The following is a 9583-nucleotide window of genomic DNA, read 5'->3' on the forward strand; positions in this document are numbered from 1 at the left end:
TCCTTTATGTATTTGTCCTGTGATGGGTGGTGAGGGTGGCGGACGGGACCAGGCAGGACAAGACAGGGGCAGGACAGTTGCTGGGGGAGGGAGGAAGGGGCGGAGTTAAATACAGGAGACACCAGTTATTGCCTTCGCTCTTATCACTGTTCTTACCTTGCCATTTCCTCCTGGCCGTAAAATAAATGTTTGTTTATCGTCTATATTTACGTGGCGGCAGGTCTGCAGTGATAATTCTGGGCTAGTATTTACAGACAGACGAACAGCTGCGTGTGTGTGTGTGTGTGTGTGTGTGTGTGTGTGTGTGTGTGTGTGTGTGTGTGTGTGTGTGTGTGTGTGTGTGTGTGTGTTTTAAGTCTTGTCTACCTTTACCTGTGTTGTTATTAACGTGTCTGTTCTCTTCTGCCTTTCAGTTTTGTTTGTGATGACGCGGTGGTGCCGGCGGGCGTGTGTGTCGTGGGCGTGAGCAAGGCATACAGGTGAGTGGGCGTGACGTGTGGGCATACAGGCGTGGCGTGGGCTTAAAGGTGGGAGGATGGAATGGGAGGTGGGATTACAAAGCTATATGTGGCTAGTGCTGTGTATTGCATTCTCTCTCTCTCTCTCTCTCTCTCTCTCTCTCTCTCTCTCTCTCTCTCTCTCTCTCTCTCTCTCTCTCTCTCTCTCTCTCTCTCTCTCTCTCTCACTGCGGGGGCTAATATTTTCCTCTCACTCTCTCTCTCGCTCTCTGCCATTGATGCATCAGCTGTTTTGTGTTTGTAAACATTGCCACGTGTTTCTTGTTTACAGACTGTCGCACGTGCTGGCTTCTGTGACAGTAGCTGGAGGCGGCGGTGTTCCTTGGGGCTTGGTAAGTACGTTGTGTCATAGTAAGAGGGAGCGAGAGAGAGTGAGACTGAGAGATAAAGATTAAAGCACCGCCTCAGGGAACAGAGGTGAGACAAAACAAAATATAAAACAAAGGGATTACAAGACAGATGAGTGAAACAGACAGACACATAGATAGGCGGCCAGAATAAGATAAATACAAAACAGTGAAACGAGTAAACAGAAACAAAGATAGACAGATAAACAGGTAGAGCAGTTTCCCTTTCCACCTGACAGCTCTTAATTACACAAACCTTTTCGCTCATAAACTTACGCCACCTCGCAATGAAACACGGCGATTCTCCTCTCAGCGTTCATTACTCCTCCTCGGGGTCGCCTCCTCTTCCTCCCAGCCTCTGTTATTATGCTAGCTAATTACTCTCTCTCTCTCTCTCTCTCTCTCTCTCTCTCTCTCTCTCTCTCTCTCTCTCTCTCTCTCTCTCATTTTCCCCTTCATTTTTTCATCTTTACTCTTTACCTTCTCATTTTCTCATTACTTACTCTATTCCTGTCTTCCTTCATCTCTTTTTTCTCTCCTTTCCTTCACTCTAATTCCAATTTCTTTCATTGTTTTACCTCTCTTCTCCTCTGTTATTTTTTCCCTGCCCTCTTCCTTCCGTTCCTGCCTTTATCCCTCTTTCGCCTCTCTTCATGTCTTACCTGCCCTTCTTGACCTAACTTGCCCGTCGCTTCAGTAATGTTGTTCTTTAATCTTCCAGCCTGTCTCTCAGTTCGGTATTCTTAAACGCTATGCTCTCTCTCACTTCGACTATTTTCAAAGGCCACAGGAATGCTTAGCCAGGTTCCCAAGAGTGTTCCTCCTGTTGATAATGTAGGAATCTTGTTAATATGTCACTAGAACCGTATAGAGACTTGAAAACCCGCGGAAATTTAACTATGTAGAGCCTTTTGAAAGTTTAGCGAAGGGGCGGCGCAGAAGTGTTTCGGAATATGTGGTCCTTTAGTTCAGGCATTTCGGGAGCAGGACAACCCCAGAGTCACGGTGAAGAAAGTGGAGTCCCTTGTCGACAGATCTGCCAAGGAATTCTCGATTTTGCTTTGTGCCGCTGTCCCAAAAATAGAGAGTTTGCAGAGATTTCTTTTCTTCCTTTCTTTCTTTCTCTCTCTCTCTCTCTCTCTCTCTCTCTCTCTCTCTCTCTCTCTCTCTCTCTCTCTCTCTCTCTCTCTCTCTCTCTCTCTCTCTCTCTCTCTCTCTCTCGACTTTGAGGGAACAAGGGAAAATAATTAGTTTCGTCTGACAGAGAGAGAGAGGGAGAGAGAGAGAGAGAGAGAGAAGAGAGAGAGAGAGAGATGAGAGAGAGAGAGAGAGAGAGAGAGAGACGAGAGTTGGGTTTCATGATCTTGTTTGTTCTCTTTTCGCTTTCCTCGTATCTCTTTCGAGTGCTGTACCCTCTCTCTCTCTCTCTCTCTCTCTCTCTCTCTCTCTCTCTCTCTCTCTCTCTCTCTCTCTCTCTCTCTCTCTCTCTCTCTCTCTCATATTTTGTGTATAGGAAGGTGAAATGGATAAAGAGAGAGAGAGAGAGAGAGAGAGGAGAGAGAGAGAGAGAGAGAGAGAGTTGTGGGGCATAGAATTAAATGCCTTTCGCTCACAAGATTCCTCCCTTGACAATTTGGTGATGATTGTGGTGACCTCCTCCTCCTCCTCCTCCTCCTCCTCCTCCTCCTCTGCTGATGTTGTTTTGGTTCCGGAAATCTTCTTGAATTACTCCTTGTCTCATATTTTTGGTGAGATTGTGTCCCTTTGTGGCTTTTGCGTGATGGATAGAGAGAGAGAGAGAGAGAGAGAGAGAGAGAGAGAGAGAGAGAGAGAGAGAGAGAGAGACGGATTACAAATAGACATGCGCTTAAAATCATGTTAACTGCCCTCCCCTCATCCCACCCCAACACACACACACACACACACACACACACACACACACACACACACACACACGGAGTAATGTTCTCTGAATGTGTCGAGGGTAGAAACAAACATGGTCTTCTTAGTCGACACGATCCCATTTCCTCCTCCTCCTCCTCCTCCTCCTCCTTTTCCGAAATTCATTGACCTTCGCTGCCCCGGGGATACCTCCGCGTCCAGACGCAAAGGAGTGCCTCTCTCCTCCTCCTCCTCCTCCTACAGTGGCCAGGGCGACTAGGCGCAAAATCGGACCATTCAAGTAAAGGGTGTTGACAGGAGGAGAGAGAGAGAGAGAGAGAGAGAGAGAGAGAGAGAGAGAGAGAGAGAGAGAGAGAGAGAGAGAGAGATTGAAGTGGATGAGAGAAGGAAAAATAAGCCTAAAATGAGCAAGAGATTGAAAGAAATTAATTTTTAAAAGAAATGAAAGAGAGATAAAGTGAAAAAGAGCGAGAGAGCGGCCGTAACCTAGTTTTGAGCTGTATTAACGAGAGAGAGAGAGAGAGAGAGAGAGAGAGAGAGAGAGAGAGAGAGAGAGAGAGAGAGATAAAGGGGTCTCGTTCAGTGCTCGAGGATTTAGGGCACTGTTTACTTTCCGAGGGGTATCTCTCTCTCTCTCTCTCTCTCTCTCTCTCTCTCTCTCTCTCTCTCTCTCTCTCTCTCTCTCTCTCTCTCTCTCTCTCTCTGTTCTCCTTTTCCTCCTTTATGGCATTCTCACATTATTAATAACTAGAGAGAGAGAGAGAGAGAGAGAGAGAGAGAGAGAGAGAGAGAGAGAGAGAGAGAGAGAGAGAGAGAGAGAATTTCTTCTCAGATACTTTGATGACGTGTGAATGTTAGGTTAGGTTTATTGTATCACTGTGTTTCTTATGTGTTGTGTGTTGCGTTACGTTGTGTTACATGAATTTCACTGTTCTGCCATACTGTGTTGCGCTTCACCGGTGTTTCTGTGCTACATTCTAATTAGTCAGTATTGTGTTGTGCTACGGAGCCTTGTGTTGCCGTGTTTTGCTTTTTGTGGTGCATTGTGTTGGTATTGCGTTGTGTGTGTTGCGGTGTGCTGCATTGTGTTGCTGTGTTGAGTTCTGTTGCCGTGTGTTGCATATTGTGTTGTGTTGAATTGTGTTGCAGTGTTTCGAATTTTGTTACCTTGTGCTGCAGTGTTGTTGCGTTTAATACTGCCTTGTGTTATGTGGTGTGTTGCGGTGTGTTGCATTGTTCCCGCGGCCTTTTTCTGTTCTTAACTAGGCGCTGTTCACTTATCCCGGTCTTGCAACACAACACTGCACAACACTGCTTTGAATTGCATGCTCTTGTGGGGAGGCAGCGACACACTCTCTCTCTCTCTCTCTCTCTCTCTCTCTCTCTCTCTCTCTCTCTCTCTCTCTCTCTCTCTCTCTCTCTCTCTCTCTCTCTCTCTCTCTCACACACACACACACACACACACACACACACACACACACACACACACACAAAAGTTTTTTTTTTTTGCACTAAGCGACGCAACAATTAATTTCCATTGCAGTGAAGAGAAATAAAACACACACACACACACGCACGCACGCACACAGTCTCTCTCTCTCTCTCTCTCTCTCTCTCTCTCTCTCTCTCTCTCTCTCTCTCTCTCTCTCTCTCTCTCTCTCTCTCTCTCTCTCTCTCTCTCTCTCTCCATCCATCCATCCATCAAAATACCCATCTACCTATCTATTTTTTTTTTCACATTTCATTATTATCAACTACCACATGACCAACTGACGAAAAAAAAAACAAAAACATACAGAGTAACAACACAATACTAAAAAAAAAAATCACTGAAGTACAACAGTAACAACAACAACACACACACACACACACACACACACAATATCTTACCACATCACGCCAGACGCTTCCAGTATAAAACATCCTTGACATCTTATCCTCACCTCCTCCTGATTGCGTTGCCGAGTTTTTCCCTCATTATGATGCGAGCTGATGCCCACCGCAGCCTGCCAGCACCCTTCCCTTTAGCCAAACTTCCCTATTGGATTGGCTATTTTGCGAGAAATTGAGGGAAAAGGAGGAAAGGATGAGGAGGAGAAGAAGGACGAGGAGGACGAGGAGGAGGAGGAGGAGGAAGAGTGTGATGGAATGGAAGTATAGGGAAGGAAGGAAGGAGAGGAGAGGAGGGAGGAAAGGAGGAGAGAAGGGAAATATGAAGGAAGAGGGACATGTAGGCAGGGAAGGAGGGAGTTGAAAGGTTAGGGAAAGGAAGGAGGGATGAAGGAGTTACGAAGAGGAGAGAAGAGAAATAGGAAGGAGGGGAGTGAAAGAACTAAAAACGAAGGAAGAGAGAAAGTAGAAAGGGAAGGAAGATGTTGAAGCGTAAGAAAGAGGAGAGGAAGGAAGGTATGAAGGAGCTATGAAGAGAAGGAGAGAAGGAAAAGGAGGAATGAAGGAAACAAGGGAAAGAAAGGGGTAAGAAAAAAGAAAGGGAGGAAGGAAAGGAGATAAGGACATAAAGAAATAGAAAGGAAGGAATGAGCGAAGTTTGGAGAGAAAGGTAGGGAGAACGAAATGAGAAAAAAAGTGAAAGAGTGAATGAGCAGTGTAAGAGAAGAAGAGGAAGAAAACAAAAAGAAGAAGGAAGGAAGAGGGAGTGAAAGAGAGAGAGAAATAAAAAGCAATGAAGGCTGGGAAAATGATGGAGTGCAAAGGTTAAAGACCAAAAAGAAAAAAAAATGAAAAAAGTAATAGGAAAAAACTAGCAAGGAGGGAAAATGAAAAACCACAATACTTTCTACTTCTCGCCATTTCAGTTTCAGAGAGAGAGAGAGAGAGAGAGAGAGAGAGAGAGAGAGAGAGAGAGAGAGAGAGAGAGGAGGGTTTCCGAGAAGGTTTATCGCATTTGTTTGTGAATATACGGATTTGGGTGAGAGAGAGAGAGAGAGAGAGAGAGAGAGAGAGAGAGAGAGAGAGAGAGAGAGAGAGATGTAAAATTCTAGAAGAAACAACACACACACACACACACACACACACACTGACAGGAATATCGTGTGTGTGTGTGTGTGTGTGTTAAAGAGGAAGCAGACACAGCGACGGCAAGAGGAACAGAGGAAATGAAACCTTCAGGAAGGAAAGAAAGAGGAACAACAACAAAATGAGGAAAGAAGGAAAAAAAAAGCTTATGAATTTGTTGAAAGCGAAATGAAGAGAAAGGGAAGTGAACTTGTTTATAAAATTAATGTATTTAGAGAGAGAGAGAGAGAGAGAGAGAGAGAGAGAGAGAGAGAGAGAGAGAGAGAGAGAGAGAGAGAGAGAGAGAGAGACCCTGGACCGAGGAGACGAAAGGGATCTGTTTGTCTGATTGTTGGCACTATACCTATCTTGAGGAGGAGGAGGAAGAGGAGGAGGAGAAGAAGAAGAAGAAGAAGAAGAAGAAGAAGAAGAAGAAGAAGAAGAAGAAGAAGAAGAAGAAGAAGAAGGATACATTACTTCCTCATCCTTTTCCTCACCTTTAACACACACGTACACTCTCTCTCTCTCTCTCTCTCTCTCTCTCTCTCTCTCTCTCTCTCTCTCTCTCTCTCTCTCTCTCTCTCTCTCTCTCTCTCTCTCTCTCCCCACGCACGTCATAGCTCACAACTTTTCATGACTTTCTGACAATCCCGTTATGTATTTATCACTCCGTTTGGTTAAATGGGTGTAGAAATATCTGTGCTGGTAGCGGAGGGAGAGAGAGAGAGAGAGAGAGAGAGAGAGAGAGAGAGAGAGAGAGAGAGAGAGAGAGAGAGAGAGGGAGGGAGGGATACAGTCAGACAGAATACGTTCAAAGAGAGCAAAGGCGTATACCACACACCCCCTCCTGCTCCTCTTTTTCAGCTTTAATGCAGGTATCGGAATGGTCGTGTTTGGCGTGGCTGGGTGGTGAGGCGATGTGTCTCTCTTGCTCCCCCAGCCGCCGTGTTTCAGTTCTCTTCGCCTCTGTAAAAATGTTTAGCGGTGCGCGATGGGGATTAATTGATTGTTGATGTTGTTTATCCATTGTTTGCACGGGACGCCAGCGAGTGTTCGTCTTTTTTTATTTATTTATCTATTTATTTGTGTTTTTTTTTTTTTTTGGGTGGGGGAGGATGTTAATATTGTTTTTTTTTTTTTTTTTTTTGTACGTGTTGATGTTGATGTTGCTGTTTTCTGTCGCCTGTTATTTTTTTATTTATTTTTTTACTTATTTTTTTTTTTTTTTTTTTAGTATGTGTGTGTGTGTGTGTGTCTGTGTGTTTGTGTGTGTGTGTTTGTGTGTGTGTGATGTCTCAGTTATGAAAGGAAAGAACGCTTTGATATCTCTCTCTCTCTCTCTCTCTCTCTCTCTCTCTCTCTCTCTCTCTCTCTCTCTCTCTCTCTCTCTCTCTCTCTCTCTCTCTCTCTCTCGTAGCGTTTTATTTTTAGTTCCTATTGTTTTGTTCTGTTATTTTTTCTTCCTCTCTCTTTCTCTCTTCTCTTTCTTTTTCTGTCTGCTTGCGCCACCACTCTTTCTTTTCTTTTGCATTGTGTGTGTGTGTGTGTGTGTGTGTGTGTGTGTGTGTGTGTTTGTTGTGCTGCGGTGTATTGTGATGTTGCGTGTCATGCATCATAAATGTAAGTGTGTGTGTGTGTGTGTGTGTGTGTGTGTGTGTGTGTGTGTGTGTGTGTGTGTGTGTGTGTGTGTGTGTTTTAAAGATGTTGATATTGTTCTTATTCTTGTTTTTGTTCATCACCGTCATCATCATCATCTTCTTCTTCTTCTTCTTCTTCTTCTTGCTGTTGTTGCCGATGGTGCTGATGGTTAGTGTGTGTGTGTGTGTGTGTGTGTGTGTGTGTGTGTGGTGTGGATGGAAGTTTTTTTTTGTTTGTTTGTTTGTTTGTCTTTGTCACGGAAGAATCTTTAGTCTGAGCGCTTAGACTCCTTATATCTTTGTATTCTTTGCTGAGGGGACTTTTGTGGGGCGTGTGCGTATGTATGCATGTCCGTATGTGTGCGTGTGTGTGTGTGGGTGTCTATCTGTGCACGTGCCTCGACTGTGTGTGTGTGTGTGTGTGTGTGTGTGTGTGTGTGTGTGTGTGTGTGTGTGTGTGGATGAGTGCGCGCTTTCCATTTAAATACCTTATAAATACCTTATACCAGCACCATCACCATCTCCACCACCACAACAACAACAACAACAACATCAACAACAGCAACAACAACAACAACAAAAACAACAACAACAATAAAAAAAAGAAGAAAAAGTTATATCACATAAAATCTTGCTTACATCTGAATAAAAAGTTAAAAAACAAAAAAAAAAAAGAACTGAAAGACGCTAGCAGAGTGAAAGGAGGAAGAAAGTATTGAGTGATCTCTTCCTTTGGCCTTTTAAAAGTGTTGTAAATTATTCCTGTCTTTATTTGCCAGAGGAAACTGACCTTTGTCGAGGCATTGGTAATTGAAAAGATCACTACAACTCCCGCCCACTGAGAGAGAGAGAGAGAGAGAGAGAGAGAGAGAGAGAGAGAGAGAGAGAGAGAGAGAGAGAGAGAGAGAGAGAGAGAGAGATGGGGGTGGGGAAGTAATGGGTGAAAGTGAGTAAAATTAGTATTAGTTGTAGTAGTAGTAGTTATTATTGTTGCTGTTGTTGTTGTTGTTGTTGTTGTTGTAGTGATAGTTGTAGTAGTTGTTGAGAGAGAGAGAGAGAGAGAGAGAGAGAGAGAGAGAGAGAGAGAGAGAGAGAGAGAGAGAGAGAGAGCATAAAGTCATTGCTTCATCCCGTCACCAAACCCTCTTATCTCAGATCATCTTGTTAGTTCACCTCGTTATCACGTCACCACACGTCACCGGCAACCCCACGTCACCATCCCTTTAGTACCCTCTCAGTTATCATCTCACCACAAACGTCACAGCCACCGTTACCTCACATCACCACTAGCATCACCACCATCGTCACCATCACTGCTAACATCACTCATCACCAGTAAAGGATCACAACAACCCTTTACCAGTAACATTCCTTAACCACCACCACTACCATGACACAATTTCTCTCCTATCGTTTGCCTCACATCGACAGGAGCATTGGCCGCAGCACGGTATAGTACAGTAACAGAGTAGGTGAGGTGTGGATCTGCCAAGGGGACGTGTGTTGAAGGGAAGGCTTCGTAAAAGGGAGTCACGAGGGGGTTTGTAACTTTTTGAAACTTATTGAAACATTCTGGGAGCTTTTGGAACATTTGCTCGTTACCTAAGTTCACAAGTGCATATTTAACTTGGTACACTGTTTATTTTTTCTTCTCTTTTATTAAGCTTGTAGGAAGAGAGCTGGACAGTTTAAGAGTCTGAATGATGGCAGTGTAACAAAGAAAGCACTGTACTGATTTTCTATGCATGCGTTGGTCTGGTTTCCTTTGTTATCGCTGTTATTGTCGTATTTTCTTGTCTGTCTGTCGCTCTTCTACACATCCATGTCCCCTCGCCGCCTGCTCCCTTCTTTTTCCTCTATGCTTTGTCCACAGTCTGAAACCAAGGCTTGTATTTTGAAACGCTTTGTTCTCATGAAAATTGCTTTCAAAGGTCATTTAGTTGGGTGTTTTCTTTTTTTTTCCTTTCTTGATTTTATTATTTATTTATTTGTTTATTTTACTAGCAACGTTGTAGCATCCTTGTTAAACTATCACCAGAATCACGAAAAAAAAAAAAACACCTGAAAACTAATGCCCACTAGAGTCTGTTAAAAGTTGAGGAAAGGCGCTAAAATCTGAGAATGTTGTCCTAAGAATCACAGGTTAGGTTAAATTAGGTTAGGT

The 9583-nt window shown here is 43.9% G+C and overlaps 1 protein-coding gene across 1 annotated transcript in view; it reads left to right on the forward strand.

Moving 5' to 3' along the window:
* LOC135090038 (mucin-2-like) overlaps nucleotides 1-9583 on the forward strand; it is a 136719-nt gene that overhangs the window by 36066 nt on the left and 91070 nt on the right. The window contains exons 2-3 of the mRNA XM_063986275.1: nucleotides 414-479; nucleotides 790-850. The gene's annotated coding sequence lies outside the window, so the exon portion shown is untranslated. The remainder of the gene's footprint in view (nucleotides 1-413; nucleotides 480-789; nucleotides 851-9583) is intronic.

Source organism: Scylla paramamosain, chromosome 3, assembly GCF_035594125.1.
Source record: "Scylla paramamosain isolate STU-SP2022 chromosome 3, ASM3559412v1, whole genome shotgun sequence".
NCBI classification, from domain to species: domain Eukaryota; kingdom Metazoa; phylum Arthropoda; class Malacostraca; order Decapoda; family Portunidae; genus Scylla; species Scylla paramamosain.